This window comes from Thalia democratica, chromosome 5 (genome assembly GCF_965202585.1).
Source record: "Thalia democratica chromosome 5, ktThaDemo2.hap1.1, whole genome shotgun sequence".
Taxonomy (NCBI): domain Eukaryota; kingdom Metazoa; phylum Chordata; class Thaliacea; order Salpida; family Salpidae; genus Thalia; species Thalia democratica.
In genome coordinates, this window is record NC_139169.1 from 33,277,613 (window position 1) to 33,297,615 (window position 20,003).

Sequence of the window (20,003 nt, forward strand, 5' to 3'; positions counted from 1 at the left end):
ACTAAATATATAAACTATTTTAAATTTTATTAGGACATTTCTAGCTAATTTATAACTATCACTATATATTCCTAAGAAAATGAATTAATTTTTTTATTTATCATAATATACATTTGTAATTAAATTCTTCTTTTATTATTTAATTTATTTCTTATTTCAATGGATGGTTTTACATTTCTCAGCTTAGCATCAGTTGTTGCTAAGCTACTGTTACTACTGTTAAAACAGCCACTGATTGGCTTATAAAAAGCTTGCTCTAATTGGCTAGTAGTGGAATTCTCAAGCGACCCCATTTAAAATACTATTGGCTAAACACAGAAGCCTAATTGATACTTACTCTTACACAATTTAAACAATAGTAAACTAGATTAATAACTTACAGAGAAAATTAAAACAAATTATTTAAAACTACAACAACCTCATTTTGAAGATAAGATTAAGTCAGCATGATTTGAATAGTTCATTTTGATGAAATGTTAATGAAGTGCTGTTTATATGTCATGGAGATATTGGTGTTTTAATTAATTACAAACTTGGTTTTAAAGCAAAGCGAAACATTATAAAACAACAAGTTCTTTATCAAAGTAACTAAACTTTTATAAAAAATTACAAAAGAACCCAAAGTTTTTTTAGGTATAATTTAGTTTTTTATTAATACTCTAAATATTATTTTTTTCAAATCACTGTTAGTAAACTATAAAAGTATTTTAATTATGCTGTACTTTATAATAAAATAGTTTTAAATTTTAAATTGATGCTAAAGTTAACTATGTTATTATTACTATCACTTGTAAGTTGTAGCTATGCTTAAAATCAAGTATAATTATACAATATTTCAAGAGTTAATTAAATAAGTTCTAACTCATCTCATTTTTTAATTTCTTGAGTCTTTACTTAAAACATGTTAAAAAAATATTTTTTTATACTATTTAAACAAAAAGAAAAAAGTTTTAAGCATAAAACAATTTCTAAGAAGTTTGTCCGTTAAAAGACATGTTAGAAAAATTTTAGATTTATATCTTTAAAGTATAAACCCCAATACACTTGGAATAATTTTATTAATTAATACTTTAAAATAGTAAACTTTTTGTTTAATTCTTTGTTAATAAATTTTATTACAACTGCTACTAAAAAGTTGTGCAAATCCGAAACTAAAAAAAAACATAAACACCAATTTTTTTGTTTCTTTTTATTAGTTTTTGTAACTTACAACTGAATGTATAACATAAATAACCTATTATCTTACCTTTAAACACAATATTACTGAATGTTGACGTTTGTTGATGTTGTTCATCAAATCACCAGCAATGACCCAACAGATACCTTTATTCTATTTTAAATATTATTTTTTTAGTTTTAATCATAACTCAAAACAACAAATTTTAAATATTTGTGACAGTTAAAAATAGTTATTTTTTTTATTCTACTAGAGCCTAAGCCAGTTTGTTAAGCTCCACAAATTTGTTTTCTAACAATATACTAAAATTGTGTTTATAAAAATCAAATTTTTACCAAAACTCATAAGGAGATAAAAGTTAAACAGCAGTTACGAGGCGCTTGATTATACTATTATATTTTATTATAAACAAATACTTGTTTAGTTAAGTTTTATTATTGGTGAGAAAAAAATTTATTGCTCGTTCAAGTCTCTACGTAAAATACCATTTTTAGCAGTTTTTTTAAGAAAGGATTGTATGTGTATATTAAAAGTTTATAGTAAAAACTGTTTTGTCTTTTAGTCTAAACTTCTAACATCTGTAAATTTTCTTTTTAAATGTTTTAATCATGCAACGGCTAACAGAGGCTAACAGAGTACAGGATTTGTAGCTTAACTTTGTCTAAAATCAAAGTTTTCTAAAATTATATTGTTATAATCTTAACTTCATAACGCAAATAGTCTAAAATATGTAGTTTAATATTACAGACTTAGCAAAGAATATAAAGCTAAAAAATGTAAGGTTTGACTAATATATTTTACAAACACAATGTAAAGATCTCTACCTTAATAACTTTAGCTCTGAAAAATATCACTGATGAGTAAACTTTTTGAACGACAAAAAAAGCAATTAAAAATTTAGTCTAAGGACATAGTGTAAAAAAATACCTTTGAGTTATCGAATTAGGATTATAATTTTAAAGTAGTACTTTTAAGTATCTAAATTATGTATTAAATATCGTCAAGAATTATTTAAATAGTTTTTTTTAAATAAACTAAAAATTTTTATAAATTTTTCTAATTGAATTACAGATTAAACGCTAAAACTACATAAAAAATTGTTATTAAAGTTTCCAAAAAAAACCTTAAAAGAGATACTTTTTACAACCCTTATTTCTGCATAGCTTAAACTCTTAAAGCAAATAATTTATACTGTAACTTTATGATATAATTAGTCTTGATTTGTATTGTATAGTTTTGTTTACGCTTAAAAGTTTAATTAATTGCCTTATTAACAATTTACTTTCTTTGAATTTATAGTTTTTTTTTTATAGAAAGTCTTAAATTATAAAAGTAACAGTATCATTTTGAGCGAAACTTGTTTTGTTAAAAAAACTTTGATATAAAAGTTATGTTCTTAAATAACTGCTCTAACTATAAAAACACAAATGTAAAGTCGAAAAGAACTATATATATATAGAAATAAATATTTTTTAATTAAATTAAAACTAATTATGTAATGTGTTAAATTTTTTCATATGTTATAAAAATAGCCTGATCTATCCATAATAACCGAAAATTTATGCGACCTTTTATGCATACCTATCGTCGATAGGTGGCATAAAAGTTTTAATAGAGAAAAAGTAAGTTTTGTAAACCGGAAATAAAAAGGTTTCAATAATCTTTGATAGCATTTTATTAAGTATTTGCTATTCTCAAAATAAACTCAATATTAACTAAAATTACTTGTAATTAAAAAAAACACAAATAATGCAGTAAACGTAAAAGTAATGTCATACTTTTGTTTATATATGAATATATCTTTTTAAAGTTAAAAATGTAAAACACAACTGTTAAAAACTGTTGCACACCAAAAAATTAAAACTTTTCAAAACAGTCAATTAATGTTATTAGAAAAAAAAACAAAGTTTTAAGTTTAAAAAAAACAAGTTCAGAAATAATACTTTCAACTATATTTTCAAAGTTTTAAATGTTTGTCTAAAACGAAGTGTTTAAAATTCTAAAGTCAACTTATCTAGCTGCATAAAACTATAAAATTTTGCATTTATTTTTAAAAATCAACAAAATAAACTACATAAAGTTTTAAACAAGCAAATAAATTTTGTTATAGTTGTGGATTGCTGTTATGTTAAAAAAAATATTATTTTAAAAAAATCGCCATAGAAATCAATACAAAATACTTATATTCTAATCTACAATGAACTGAAATGCTAAAGTTCATTTTTTTTATAAGTTATGCGACATAAATAACTAAAATGCTTTATCAATTATATATTTGTTTAATTTCTTTATTAATTTTGATGTCTTTTTAGTGTACTTTGTTAATAAGGTGCAATGTAAAGAAAAAAATATAAAGTTCTTGAAACTGTTATGGTTTCCTTGTATATTTACATTTATAACACTGTAAACAGACTTTTAGATTAATTATCTTAAGAATTAATCAATGTTCATTTAGTTATATTTAGTGTTATTATAAAACTAGCATGCGTCTCTTAAGACTAAAACACAAAATCATGTTGGATTTTAAAACAGAACTTGTCGCAAATCTTTCCATAAGTGATGGTAATAAATAATTTGACATATGAATGCAACAACTAAGCGTCGATGAGAGAAAAGTTTAAAAAAAAAAGATTTAATGGCTTAGTGTAATTTTTTAGTGGCTTAGTTAATAAAATATATAAGTACAGTGCTATTTTTTTTGTATTAAAAAATATAGCGTATATGTTGCATTGATAAATGAAAAATTATTATCTTATTATCAGTTTCTAATATTGAAAAACAAACTCAGTTTATAATATAAAAAATACTATTTATAAAATAATAAATGGTAATTATGAAAAAGTTTCAAAATAAAAATACTACACTTGAACTTTTTTTAAATTTTTTTATCCCTACTACATAGATCTATATAAAAAGATATACATTGTAACATACTTAAAACAAAGCTTTAATTAAACAAACAAATAGCAAAGTTATTAATGTTAGATAACATGTTTAGTTAATAAATCTGTTATTATAAAAAAAAGTATAAACAGCTAAAAATTACTTAATCTTTTATTTATTCATTTAGATGTACTATAATTTTATGAACATCTTTGAGAGAATTATAATTTGATAAAAAAATATGTTTATGTTAAGAAAAAAAAATATCACTGATTTTATTTTGATTGTATAAAAGTTTTCTTTACTGTTTCTTCGACAGCTTTAAAATTGTCTGCAAAGCAAGCTTCGAAGCTGGTTTTAAATTCGAAAAATTATTTTTAATATATAGAAGATTAATTATTAAGTTTTTGTTGCATTTTACTGCCTACGACAATCAGATACTTGAGCTTTTTTTGATTTGATTATATACAACAAGCTTTTGAACTTTTGTGCTATAGTCTTATAAGTTATAAGAAAAGAAAAATGAAAACTTTTAAAATTATCTATGTTTCAGCTTTATTTTTTTTTATCAAAATAATGTCATAATTAGCAAAAAGTATTTCAATTGATATCCATTTAGGATCGGTTTTACTTATAAGTGTTCCATAAACAATAAAAAAACTACTACTATGTAAATTTTGATATTTGTATAACTATAATTAAATTTTTACTAAAGTCGTAGCAGTAATAACAACTTTATAAATTAAAAAAAAAATTATAATAAATACTTTACTTTTTCTACTAACGATTTACTAAAATGCGACAGTATTTGGCTGTTAAATTTGCATTAATTTTAATAAATTTCAGTTGGATATTTTCCTTAAAAATTTTTTATATTAAACTAAAATTTTATAAACAAAATTATTTTTGATAACAAAAATTTAAAATCTGTTTTATTTCTTTTTTTCATTTTTAATTTTACATATATAAACAAAGTATTTTATTGATACTGATAAAACTCAAAATAATGATAATTTTATTTTTTACCACTAAATTTTTATGTTTGACATTACAAAAGTTACCAAAAACTCTAGAAAAACTCTAAAACCAATAAAGTTTCCTACCCACCGAAAAGATGTTTTTGTTTTTAGATAAATATATAACGGTAAAAAAAAAATAATGATAAAATATATTTTTATCAGTTAAAATGTACTCAAAACTTCTATTATACTTTGAATAGTTTACAGTCCTTATATTTGATTGTAATAGCGTGAACATAGTTTCAACTACAATTTATCTATGAAATTTTATTGCATCTAGAATACTTTAAAAAAAAAACAGCTGATACGCGACAATTACAACTTAAATTTGTTATTGTGGCCGTACATTTAGCAAATCATAATTTAAAAAATAAGTTGTATATTCTAGCCAAAGTTTTTAAAACAGAGTATTGATCAGAACGTATATTTTGTTAAAAAAATGACAAGTGTTTTCAAAGACTTCAGCTAGGGAGCTTTGAGAAAATGTTAAATTACATATATGTTTAATAAATTGAGTAAGTTTTGTATTAAACATACGAATAAACTGTTTTATTACTATTTTATCAACTATTATCCAAAAAGTTAACCTAGAAATACAATTTATAGAAACTGAAATTAAAAATTTTCTACATTGATATGGTTTAAATTAGACATTGAAATTTGATTAAGGTGTTTAATAATATGTAAAGAAACTATAGCAATAATGATAATTTTATAAATAAAAAACTGAGGTATGATAAATAATGATTAAAAACAATATTGAAATTACTTAAAGATTTGAAAAATGTAATCCTTTTGGCAAAAACTGTTCTAATTTTTTCAGCATTTTTATAATCAAAAACGTTTAAACAACATGATACTAATAGTAACTGTTTTTACAACAGTTCTCAAACAAGAAGTATTATTTAATAAAGTAAAGCTTTTTAAATTCAAACTATTTACTGTTTACTTATCTTAGTTAGTTAGCTCTCTCTTTAATTATTTATAATAAATAAAGAGTCCAAACTATTTGTAGAAGAAATAATAATTTTTAGCATTGAATAATTTTATTTTTACCTTGTTTTGAACTTATTTAATTTACGTTTTACTTTTTGTGTTAATTGAATCTAAACTAAAAAAGATTTTACATTCTCAATTTTAAAATAACTCTTATATGTATACTGTTTTTACAACAGTTTTAAAAAAGAAAACTTTAGTACCAACAATCTTGTATACATGTACTGGTGCTTTTTATTAATATAAAGTTGTTATAAACAACAGTTTGAGATTTCTTTATGTGACGTCACTGGTAGATTACAATCTAGTTTATCAATTTATTTTACAGCTTTGTACATAATTCAGTGTTAATAAATATAGTACTGTTAAATACTTTTTAATATTAATCTAGTTCGTTTTCAAGTTTTGTTTTATAAATCAGAGTAAGATTAAGTTATGTAAAACTAAAACAAGGTAATTCTTTATTATTAAACATTATTTATTTAATCTTTAATTTTGAAAAAATAATTCAATTGGTTTCTTAAATTTTATAATCCCTAAAAGCATAATTTCATATTATTTTTTAATTATTTATTAACGGCTTTTGTAAAAAGTAAAGATATAACAAAGGGTTCACGCAACATTAATAAAAAAATAGTTTAAAAAAAACTACAAATCAGTAATCGAATTATATTATAAACAAGTGCAATGTTTAATACTCATGCACTTAATTTTAATCTCAAAGCAGTTTTACTTTTTCTGACTTGAATAATGTTAGATTATAGCTAGAATAATGTTAGATATATTCTCAATTTATTTAAGTATAAAGAGCTTATTTAAATAGAGATGTGCCAACTAAGTATTTTATTTACAACCAGATTTCTGCGACAAAAAATTGCCACCTCTTCAAGTAAAATAATATCTGAAAAACTTCACATAACAAACATTGAAGCAATAATAGAAAACCACAACAAAAAGTAATATACAACTATAAAATAAACAAAGCTGAATCATGTAACAGCAGGAAGAGAAAATGGCCCCTGGAAGGAGGAGAATGTAGGGCAGAAAATGTAGTTTACCAGGCAACAATAAAAACAGACAACTCATTAAAAGTATATATTGGACAACTAGCTAATCAGCTAAAAAAAACGTATAGCAACACACAATACCACAATAAATAGCAAATTAAATGACAAAAACTACCTCCAGTGCAAACAAGCAACTAAACTTTAAAAAATAAGACACAAAAAAAAAAGAAATACAAATTAAAATGGAAAGTACTAAAAAGAAAAAAAAAACTAAACCAGGAACAATAACATGCAGGTTGTGCTTAAAATAAGCTTTATTAATACTTGAATTTAGTACAAAATGCATCAACATAAGAACATAATTAATGAATTCATGCAGACACAGAAACAAATTCTTTTAATAAGCTGAAAAGCAGACAAAACTTAAATCATATTATAATACTGTTTAAAATAGGTTTTTGACTTTTTCATTAAATTTTGTTTATATTTACTTTAAATTAAATTTTTAGATTGTTATTAATAACCTTAGATAAATTTTTAGAGTTTTTTTTAGATAATTCTTAATACTGTTCAAATTTTGACTGTTATATTAACTTAATACAAATTAAATTTGAAATTTTCAGTAATTTTAAGTTTTTTAAATGTCTTATTGATACTTGGCGTAAAATTCCAATTTAAAATAATTTTAATTCCATTTAGATAAATTTCAAGTTATGAATATCTGTAAATTTTTTTAAGAGGTTCTTAGTTCAGTTATTTTTTTGAATTCATTAAACAAATTAAGTTTAATCCGTTTTATAATTAGTACTAATTTTACCTAATCATACAATGATAAGCCTTTCAAATATATAATATTTTAGTTATTGGTTTAATTTTAATGCATGAATAATTTTTTAAATAACATTATAGATAAGCAACATTGTTTTGTGCAGTTTGCTGTTTTATTTTACTTGATGAGATGACATTTTTTTGTCACTGAAACCTGGTTGTAAATTAAATATTTAATTTGTGCATCTCTATTTATATAAAATAATATTAAAAAAATATCTTAAGCCACATCAAAGTATTAATAAAAATACCTTTAAACATTACTGCTTATAAACAAAAATTTAGCATAATATAATTTAATTAAATATTTACATATTTAATAAAAGTTATGGTATTGTAAATTTATTTCCAAACTCTAATGATAGATACTCTTAGCAGTAGTAAAAAAAAAATATTTAAAAAACCAAAAAAATTTTTAAAGTGTTTTACTAAAAACTTATAAACTAACAAAACATTATTTAAGACTAACAGTATAAAATAAAACGTAAAATATTACTTAGTTTTTCCTATCATATTTCTAAGAGTATAATAGTTATTTAAAAATTAAATATAAGTTTTTTTAAAGATCAATCTTTACAAAATATTTTTTTAAATGCTGTGTGTACAACACAGTTAAAAACAAAATATGTGGTTGAAAAAAGTTGGGTTAAAATGCAGAAAACTAATAAAAATATAAAGTCAAACAGTATGTTGTGTTTTGCGATGTTTATATGCCTACGTCACTAGGTTGTTAAAAATTTTTTGCAATTATAGTTTTTAACAACATTAAATGCAAACTATTGATTATAAGTTAGAACTAACATTAAAAAAAATTAATATCAAGATAATAAGATCGTTTAAGTTTACTACTACCATCAACCTAGTCTATATATTTTTAAGAAAATACCTGTTTAGACTACAATCATGTAATATAAAAACTTTTAAAGAAAAAACATATTATAATATCGTAACTAAGATTAAAAAAAATAACTGTTTGCAAACTAATTTTTAAACATTTTATATTTAAATGCATTTAACTATAATTAATGTATAAAACTTATATAAAACAAAAGTTCATCAGTTCTTTAAAAAATGCTGAAGTTAAGTAGGAATCTTAACTTATAGCATATAACAAGCATTTAAGCAAAACAAGTACATTAATTTCAGGAAACAAAAAATAAAATATTTAAAAACAAATTATTACTTGAACAATAGTTTACTTATTTAAATACAGGGTTGCCAAATGTTTTGGAAAATTTTCTCAAGGTTTTCAAAAATCTTTCCAAGTTTTCAAAATTACAGGTTTTAGGGTTTTTTTTTTAGTTCATAATTAATTTTAAAGTAAAAACTGTGTTAAGAAGTATAACGACATTGAAAAGATATCGCAATGCTTTTTAAATGTGTTTTTATCTATACGAAAATTTTTTTGTGTCACATTGAAAATTTACAAATTTAACTAAATTTTTTTTAATTTCCAGGATTTTCCAAGTTTTTTAGTCGTTTTTGTTCTAAATTCCAGGTTTATTGTTGAATTTTTTAACTAAGACTTTCAGCACTAACTAATATAAAAAGGATCAAGTTTAAAGTCAACATTTTCTTTTACTTTACTTCACAAACTTTACAGCTTTCAAGCTATTGACAAAAAATTTCAATTACATGAATATATAAAAAACAAGTATTTAACAAAAGAACTTATAATATTACATATAGTTTAAAATGAAGTTTTTATAACTACTTGTCGATTTAAAAAATATAGTAAATTTTTTATTGTTCATTGTTAAAAAATTTTTGATATTTATAAAGCTATAATTAAATTTTTACATAAATTGTAGCAGTAATAATAATTTTATAAATGAAAAATAAAAAATTTAAAAAAGTACTTTATATGTACTTTTTCGAGTAACGATTTACTAAAGTGCGACAGTATTTGGCTGTTAAATTTGCGTTAATTTAATAAATTGTAGTCGGATATTTCGCTCAAAAATTCTTTATTTTAAACTAAAATTTTGTAAACAAAATTATTTCTGTTAACAAAAATTAATCATTTATAATAAATAATTAGTTCAAACTATTTACAAAAAAAAAATAATTTTCACCATTAACTTTTTTTATTTTTATCTTATTTCGAACTTGTTTAATTTACGTTTTGTGTTAATTTAATCTAAACTAAAAAACATAATTTTACATTCTAGTTTAAAGGTAACTTATATATGCATACTGTATTTACAACAGTTTTAAATATACACAATAATTTGAACAAATTTGACTTCGAAGTAAGAGCTTTTTTTTATTGATAAAAAAATGTTATAAACAACAGTTTGAAATATCTTAACGTGACGTCACTGATAGATTACAAACTAGCTTAATAATAAAATTTATTTTACAGCTTTGTATATAATTCATTGTTAATAAGTGTAACACTGTGAAATACTTTATAATATTAAATTTAGTTCGTTTTGAAGTTGTGTCTTATAAATCATAGTAAGATTAAATTATGTAAAACTAAAATTGATAAAGTATGTAAAAGTATTTTACTATTATTAAACATTATTTATAACATTTTTAACCACGAAAATATGTTTTAAAATGATTTTTTAAATTTTATAATTACTAAAAGCATGATATCATATTATTTTTTAAATATTTTCAACATCACTTGTAAAAAATATAGAAATAACAAAAGGTTCACTGCAACATTAATAAAAAACAGTTTGAAAAAAAAACTACAAATCAGTAATCAAATTATATTATAAACAAATACAATGTTTAGTACTCATACATTTAATTTTATTCTCAAAGCAATATTACTTGTTCTCACTTTTTTAGAATAATGTTAGTATATAATTATTTGTCTAACTAAAAAAGATTGCTCAGTTTACTGAAATATAAAGAGCTTATGTAAATAGAGATGTGCAAATTAAATACTTTATTTACAACAAGGTTTCGGTGCCAAAAAAATTGTGACCTCTTCAGGTAAAATAAAATAGTAAACTTCACATAACAAAGAGTGAACCAATAGTAAAAAACCACAACAAAAATGTAATAAACAAGAATAAAATAAACAAAGCTGAATCATGTAACAGCAGAAAGAAAAAAACATGCCCCATGAAGGAGGAGAATGTAGGGCAGAATATTTAATTTACCAGGCAACAATAAAAACAGACAACTCATCAAAAATATATATTGGACTAAGTGCCAATCAGCTAAAAAAATACGCATAGCAACACACAATACCACAATAAATAGCAAACTAAATGTCAAAAACTACCTCCAGTGCAAAGAAGCAACTAAACTTTAAAAAATAAGACACAAAAAAAAAAGAAATACAAATTAAAATGGAATGTACTAAAAAGATGTAAAAAAAACTAAACCAGGAACAATAACATGCAGGTTGTGCTTAAAAAGCTTTATTAATACTTCAACTTAGTACAAAATGCATCAACATAAGAAAATAATTAATGAACTCATACAGACACAGAAACAAATTATTATTAATAAGCTGAAAAGCAGACAAAACTTAAATCAGATTATAATACTATTACAAAATAGATTTTTGTCTTTTTCATTGAGTTTTGTTTATATTTGGTTTAAATTAAAATTTTTAAACTGTTATTAATAAACTTATATAAATTTTTAGATTTTTTTTTAGATATTTCTCAAATCCGTTCAAATTTTGACTGTTATATTAACTTAATACAAATTATATTTTCAAAGTTTCAGTTATTTTAAGTTTTTTAAATGTCTTGTTGATTATTAGCTTAAAATTCCAATTTTAAATAGTTTTAATTCCATTTACATAAATTTCAAGGTACGAACATGTTTAATTTTTTATTAAAAATCTTCTGATCCAAATATTTTTTTTGATTCATTATATCAATTAAATGCAAACCGTTTTAAAATTAGTACAAATTTTATCTAATTATACACTGATAAGCTTTTCGAATATGTAACATTTTAGTTATTTGTTTAGATTTTAATGCATGAATAAGTTTTTAAATAATATTATAGATAAGCAACATTGTTTTGTGCAGTTTGCTGTTTTATTTTACTTGATGAGGTCGCATTTTTTTTGACCAAAACTTGGTTGTAAATAAAATATTTAATTTGCGCATCTCTACTCATATATAATAAAGTTACGAAAAATATTTTCAAGCTACATTAAAGTATTAATAAAAGAACCTTTTAATAATACTGCTAATACTGCTTTTAATAATAATACATTAATTTCAGGGAACAAAAAAATAGAGCTTTTTAACCTACTGAGTAAATTACTTAAACAGAAATTTACTTATTTAAATACAGGGTTGCCAAATGTTTTGGAAACTTTTTTCCAAGTTTTCAAAATTTTTTCCAGTTCGTTAAAATTACAGTTTTTGTGTTTATTTTTATTTATAATTGAATTTAAGGTAAAAACTGTGTTAAGAAGTATAACGAAATTAAAAAAAATTCTTAAAGCTTCTTTAAATGTGTTTTTATCTATACGACAAACTTTTTGTGTCAAATTGAAGTTTTACTAATTGTAGGGTAAGTTTGTTTAAATTTCCAGGCTTTTCAAAGTTTTTTTAGTGGTTTTTGTTCAAAGTTTTAGGTTTATTGGTGAATTTTTAAAATAAGATTTTCAAAATTAATAATATATAAAACGCATCAAGTTTAAAGTCAACTTTTTTACTTTAATTCACAAATTAATTTTACAGCTTTCAAGCTATCCACAAAAAAAATTCAATTACATGAATATATAAAAAATAAGTATATAACAAAAGAACTTCTACTTCTACATTCAATTTAATATTAATTTTTAATTACTACTTGTCGACTTCAAAAAAAAATATTTATTTTTTATTTTTTATTGTTCTAACATAACATCAACCTGCTAAAAACTGATATCATGTCTGAAAAGTATTATATAAAAACATCTAATACTTAAATTTAAGTTAAATTTTATACACGTTTTATTTTACACTAACCACATTATATTATAAGTTAGATATGTAGAAAAGTTTATTTTTATACTTTTTCTTAATATCTACAAATTAGCATTCACATTTAATTACATCTAACCAAGTCTCAATAACCCTTTACTTATATTCAATAACTTAAAAGCTTAAACTTTGTTCATCTATAATAAGATTAGCCATTAGTCAGTCAAATTTTGCATTTAATTACTGCACCATTAAGTAGATTAGGAAATATAAATGTATTCTAAAATAGTATTCTTAGTCTTTGAAATTTTAAAAATATTTGATTGAATTCTTTCTGACTATTGAAAAAAAATAATTTTAGAAAAATTTCATCATTTAAATTGCTTCGTTTATTATTATTTTTGGTAAATACTGGTCTAAATATTTCAGTTTTTTGTTTAAATCAAAAAAAAAATTACAACATAATAGAAATAGCAACTGTTTTTACAACAGTTTTCAAATAAGACGTAAAGTTTTACTTAAAAAGCGACAATTTTAGTAATAACTAATAACTTTAACTATATGTTAATATAAAAGTTAACAGTTAGTGGTTTTATAATGTGACGTAAGTTGAACATTTAAATTTCAGCCACGAAAGTATTCTAATTCTGTGTAGTTTTATTTTTTGCTATGCAACAAAATGCGTCAAAATTTTATTTATGTCGTTAATTCCAAAACTTTGCTCGTAATATATAGTTTTTTTAGTCGTTCAAAATGCGTTCAAAACTTAATAATTATTACTTACATTTAACTTTCAATAAAAGTTTTACTCATAGTAAAGATTTATTATTTCAACCAGTTTTTCCATATTTAAACAGAACAATGAAGTTTAACAAATATGATACTTTTATTTTACGTTAAATTTTGAATGTTCAAAATACCTAATTAAATTATGGTAGTAATTTATACATACAATTTTTTAATATTTTTAAGAAAGCTGATTTTTAAGCTTTAATATGTTATAGCTAAATTTTAATTGTCTTAAGATGTATATGTTTACAGTTGTTTAAATTCAATTTCATAATAAAACTCAAACTTAAATTAAATTTTTCTAATTTATTTAAGTAGTGGTCTACAACATGTTAAAAAGCTGACTACAAAATACTAATGATAAATAAGTTCTTTGCAGACTATGCAGCAAAGAATATAATTTGAAATCACACTCTTTTGACTTAAGTGTTTTAATACATTAATAACTAGTAAATACATGTCATTTTTTGTTTTATAGTTATTATTTATTTAAGAACAAGGCAAAATTAAAGTCGTATAAAATCCGTTTTTATTGCTTTATCTTTATTTTCAAAATATAATAAGTTCTCTGCATACCATGAAAACCATCTTAAAGTACATAATGTAAAACTAAGCCCGTAAACTTGAACTATTACGTCATTAAGCTTGTAAATTTGAACTATAATGTCATAAAGCCGCTACTACTGAACTATGATCTCACAAGCGGGTAAACTTGAGATAATCAAATTAAATACCGACCAAAGTATTTGTGAAATATAAATAAAATTATAGAACAAATATACGATTTAATGTTTTTTTACTTTTAATATAAGCATCAACAGCTATTTACGAATTATGTATTTTATATTTTTGTTTAAATCACGTACTCTAAGTCAATGATATTCACTGTGTGCACAGAAAGTTTGTTATACTTAAAATCAAAAATTATATTATATTAAATTTTTTTTTTAATTGACGTTTGTTTCGTATTTCATTAACAGAAAACCAAGTATAAAATAAATGAACAGTTTTTAACTCGTTATTAGTATATTTGAACAGTAAAAACTTACGACTTTGTATATAATATTTTTCTAGAGTAAAATCAATATTACCTTCTATGTAAAACCAATAAGTATACACTATAAGTCAGTTTTTATAGAATATACAAAAATTAGTTAACTTTTAAAATGTAGTCATTTGCATAAAAATCAAAAACGCATGGACTGCACCTTTTTTAATATTCTATTTATTAGTATTTTGAAAATTCACTATCTTCTTTTCATTTAAAGCTATTGATCACAGATGGTCGAAAAACTTAACTTGTTTTATAAAAAAAAACTCACATAGCAACAATTTAACAAAGTTAAAAAACAGAAGTTTTATGACCTAAATAAGAAATTAAACCAGTTTATATAGGGTTGCCAAATCTATTTTGTAAACTTTTTTAAGGTTTTTTGATTATTTTCTAGATGTTTATAAATATTTTTTTTTTCATTTTTAGTACAAAACTTAAGTTAAGGTAAACAAAACTGTCTAAATAGTATAACAAGATTAAAATGAATATAAATTATACTGAAAAAATTATAAATGATACAGGGTTACCACTCGTTTGTCAAATTTTTTTCCAGGTTTTCCAAATATCTTCCAGGTTTTTAAAAGTACACATTTTTTGGTTTGTTTTTAGTCTAACTTAATTTCTATATAAGAAAGTGTATTGAATAATATAAAAACATTTAAAAGTTACTGTGAAGTTACTTTAATTGTTTCTTTAAAAAAAAAATTTTTTTTATGATGGCAAAAAAATCTTATTTGTATGATAAATTTTTTGTGTATAATCGAAAATTTTCTACTGATAATGTTAAAATTATTAAAAATTCCGGGTTTTTTCAGGTTTTATGATCAAATTTCTAGGTTTTTCCAGGTTATTTTTGCCTAAATTGTCGAATTCAAGGTTTTTAAAGGTTTTTCCAGGTTTTCAGGTAAAGTTGAAACCCTGATGATAGATTTTAGAAAAACTTTATGGCTAAAATTTTGCTATTATTTAAAATGTTGTTTGTTTAAATGTGGAAATAGCTAAGAATTCGAGGTTTTACCAGGTTTTTCAAGGGTTCCAGAACTTTTGGCAAATCCTGTTTTTTTTTTAAATTATATTTTCATTAAAAATTAAATAGGTTTTTAAATAGAATTGTTTAGTATTAAGTAATTTTTTAGAAAAGTTGCTTTAAACTTTAGGAGGAGATAAATATTTTGATGAAAAAGCCTCTTTCTTTTCTTTTAGCTTTGCTCTTGATCTTATTGATTTCTACTTATAAACTTCGTATCTGATGAACTGGTTTTCATTATATTAAACGGTAAAAAGTTACTTTTAGCTGATTGTTTTGGAACAATTATTTACTTATTTAAATACAAGGTTGCCAAATGTTTTGGAAAATTTTCTCCAGGTTTTCAAAATTCTTTCACAAATATACTTCACATATATAAATTTATCACAACCATCAACACTTATATAAATAAGAATAAATTTCAGACAAAGTAGTAATATTTTGAAATTAATTATGAAATTTTATAAGGAAACTATCAGAGCTTTTTCAATTCAAAAAATAAACACAGCAAAAACTCACCGTTTTTAAAACAAAGTTATGTTTTAGAGTTTAAAGGCTCTCTCTTTTTTATAAAATAACTATTAAACAAATTTTAATACTATTAGCTTTTAAATTACTAAAATTAACAGAATCCTAAATAGTTGTTAAAATTATTTGGACTGTATATATATTTACATAAATTAAAGTGGTTCAAGTTCTAATAACTACTTTTTGCTACAAATGATACATTACTTTAGCGATAACTTAACTTTGGCTTTATTGAAACGATGCAAAAAATTAAGTAAGTATAAGAAGTTAGTTTTGTTTAAAAATAGATTAGAAAAATGTAACATTTCAAAAATAACTTAAAGCAACAAGTTTAAAATAATTTATATAATTTTTGGATTAAGTTAATCTCTCAATATTAGTTAGTACAAATATATGTTTATACAAAACTTCTAATTAGAAAAAAACCAGTTAATATACAAAAAGTCAAACCAAATATTGAAAATACACAAAAATTTTAGTAGCGAAAGCATAAAATCTTCACATTTAGGAAGAAAAATACACAAAACTTTCTATAAAAATATCTTTTTAGAAAAACATAAGTTTAAGTTTTTGTTTTTATAAAATCAACAAACCTTAACAAATTCATTCTTTTAATTGTCCTAGATCGTAAAAGGCTTTAGGAGGCGAAGAAAAATATGACGTCCAAAAGTTTCTGGATTTTTGATGACTGTTAGGGATAAAAGAAATGTGAATTGTTTGTTATAACATTGTTTTTCAGTAAATAAACTATTATTGTTTAAACAATAAATTTTTAGTTATTTTCACAGCAGAAAAACAAAGTTATTTGTGTTTAGTTAAATTATTTGCAACAGTGTTGTTATTGTTGTTTAATATAGAAAATCATAAAAGAATTTACAAATCAAATAAATAAATAAAAATTTAATTGTCAATTGTTAAAATAGGTAGTAGAAATATTTTTCACTCAATACAGTATCAAATCACCGAACCTTTTATACACATCAGATCAGCAAACTGTTAATTTTATAAAACATGTGTAAATTCTATAAATACATATTTTATCTTAAAATAAAAGAGATTATTTAAAAATGATCGACTTAATACAAAAAACTGTTTTTTTTTTAAGTTTAACGTAACACAAAAAAAAACAATTTTAAGTCTTTAATATATTTTACTTTTAATATCACATGTAAAATATCATTGTTTACATTTTTTTAGTTACCGTACTAATTATTATTATTAGGTTATTACATAAAAACTTTCAATTAAATCCTAAAAAAAATAACCGCTATAACAATAAAAATATAAAGTTATTTAAAACATTTAAACTTTGTTTTCGTTAAACCACATAAACATATATTTAAAAATTTTTTTTTGTTTAAGATAGTTTGTTAAAAATTATTTTTATCCTACATTAATTTTTTATGTCAAGTTAAATATTTAATCAAATAAAAACAGAAGTTTAAAATGAAATAATTTAGAAAAGAGGCTTAGTTTAGGAAAACTTATTAAAGTTTTATAAATGGGTCAATTTTTACTTTATGAAATTTATTAAATTCATTACATATTAACAGTTTTATCAATTATTATTTTTTAATTTGAGACCAAACAAGAACTTGAAGAAAAATTTGTATGGGTGGTTTTTTATTTTTCCCTAAAAAACTTTTAAATGTTTAAAAAATTGTACTACATAAAAAAAACAAAAAACCAGTTTAAACGTAATTTCTTTTTATAGAATTAGACAAACAGAACAAACAAGCTTTTTAAATACGCATTTTTGGATTTAGAACTTTAATTTTATTTTTAAACTTAAAATTTTGTAAAAAACAAACGGAAACAAATGTTAAATTTTGGAGTTTAAAAATGTTTGTATAAATAAACAAATTGTTGTAAATTTTTTTTTTTGGTTCTATGAAAATTGTTTAGTTTAAAATTTATTGGTTGTTTAAGAAAAATAAAAATAAAAACAGTTATAATCATAAAACTAGTTGTAAAATAAAAGTTATAAACTAAGAATTATTTACAAGTATTTGACATTGATAGAAAAGTTGCATTTCATTACAAACTTTGCAAAAGAAGAAACTAGTTAATGTTATTCCTGATAAGGATGCGCACAAAGTTACTGCGCATTGTGCATGTACAAACTTGACACGCCTTAACTATTAGCTATTACTAAATCCAATCAAAATAAATCTTAATTTTATAAGTTTAAAAAAAAATACTAAACTTATGCAGATTTGCCACGCCTTTCGATATTACAATTAAAAATAGGTTTTGGTTCTTTTCAGTAAACTACAATATTATACGCTCAATTAAAAACTAATAAAAATTATTAAAATATCAATGCCAGTTCAATTTAAAACTTTCAATTTTTTTTCTAATGTAAAGTGTTAAACTTAGTTATAAAACAATATTTTTAATTTATTATTAAGTTCATATTAAAATGGTTTAACTTATAAAAAACTTTAAAAAATAAAAAAATGTTTAATCATATACCTATTAACATGGTTGTCAAAAATTTTTTGATGTTTTTCAAATGTGTTTTATAGGGCAAGTTTTTTAATGAAGGAAAAAGACTGTGTTAAACAGTATAATAATTTATATTATTACTAACTTTGAGTTTTTAAACCGACTTAAAATACTTAAAACAGAAACGATTCTTAAATACAACTTCGAACAAAACAAGAAAAAGTTCAAATCAAATATTCATTTCTTCTAACACGTTTCATAAAAATATTTTTAAAGAAATCCACGTTGAGGGTTTTTAATAAAAAAATTAGTATAGTCATATTTGTTGTTCGAAAAATAAGTGCAAACTAAAATACAAATTTAAAACATCATTTTCAAAACCTATTATATTGGTCATTATGTTCAAAGGTCGAGATTAATGAAAACAAATCTAATTTTCAAGTAAAATACATTTACTAATTTATTTTTAGAAAATTTTTTTTTCAAAAGTAATTTTTTGAATTTAATTTATAAAATAACTTTATAATATGACCAGTTTAAAATCATAAACACAACAATCAATTGGACTATACAATGAACTTGTTCAAAAATTTTTATGTTTGTAAAAAGTATAATTAAACAATTTTATATTCCCAGAAGTAAGTACAATAAATAGAGTGAAATTATATAAAAACAACCTCACAAGAGAAATTCATTGACAACAATAATACGTTTTAAAACATAAGAACTTATAAAGTTACTATAAAGTTACAAAAAATAATTTTAAATTAACAGAAGACTTCTAAGTAAAAGACTTTACTTGACTCACCACTGACTTCCTCCATCAGAAGTTTTTCTTGTGAAAAGTATGGTGAATTGACTCAGTAGATGTCTAACCCATAGTTGTGTCTAATGTTCAAAGTACTTCTGTCCACTGGTCCTTTTAGCTGTTAGATATCTATTTATTATTAGTTTAAATGTTGTGGATTTAATTAACTTTAGTTATAACGTTTTTGATAAAGATAGTTGTGTGATTAAAATGTATCTTTTACTAAACAAATTACTTATTTTGCTGCATTTATTTGGGTTATTTGTCTTTTAAAACATATTACTTTTTAAAATTAAAACGATAGAATAGTAAGTTGTAATTCGTTGTTCAATAAACAAAACTCTATATAAATTACTATATTAAATTATTAAATCATAAAAAATTGTTCATTTAATAAGTATAATTTGTTTTTTTCTTTATAAATTAATTTTTAAGATATATGAACTAATACTAAACACTTTTTTAGTTACACAACTAGAACACTAAGTTATTTCCTTTTTTTATTTAGAAATTGTAGTTTATTTCATACTTCTGATCTACA

General features: G+C 21.7%; 1 long non-coding RNA gene across 1 annotated transcript; it reads right to left on the reverse strand.

Moving 5' to 3' along the window:
* Positions 1-1,253: 1,253 nt before the first annotated feature.
* On the reverse strand, positions 1,254-19,568 carry LOC145837167 (uncharacterized). Its single transcript, XR_014369924.1, has 3 exons — positions 19,463-19,568; positions 16,800-16,894; positions 1,254-1,330 (listed from the first exon to the last, which is right to left on the reverse strand). It is a non-coding gene; the product is annotated as an uncharacterized LOC145837167 (long non-coding RNA).
* Positions 19,569-20,003: the final 435 nt, after the last annotated feature.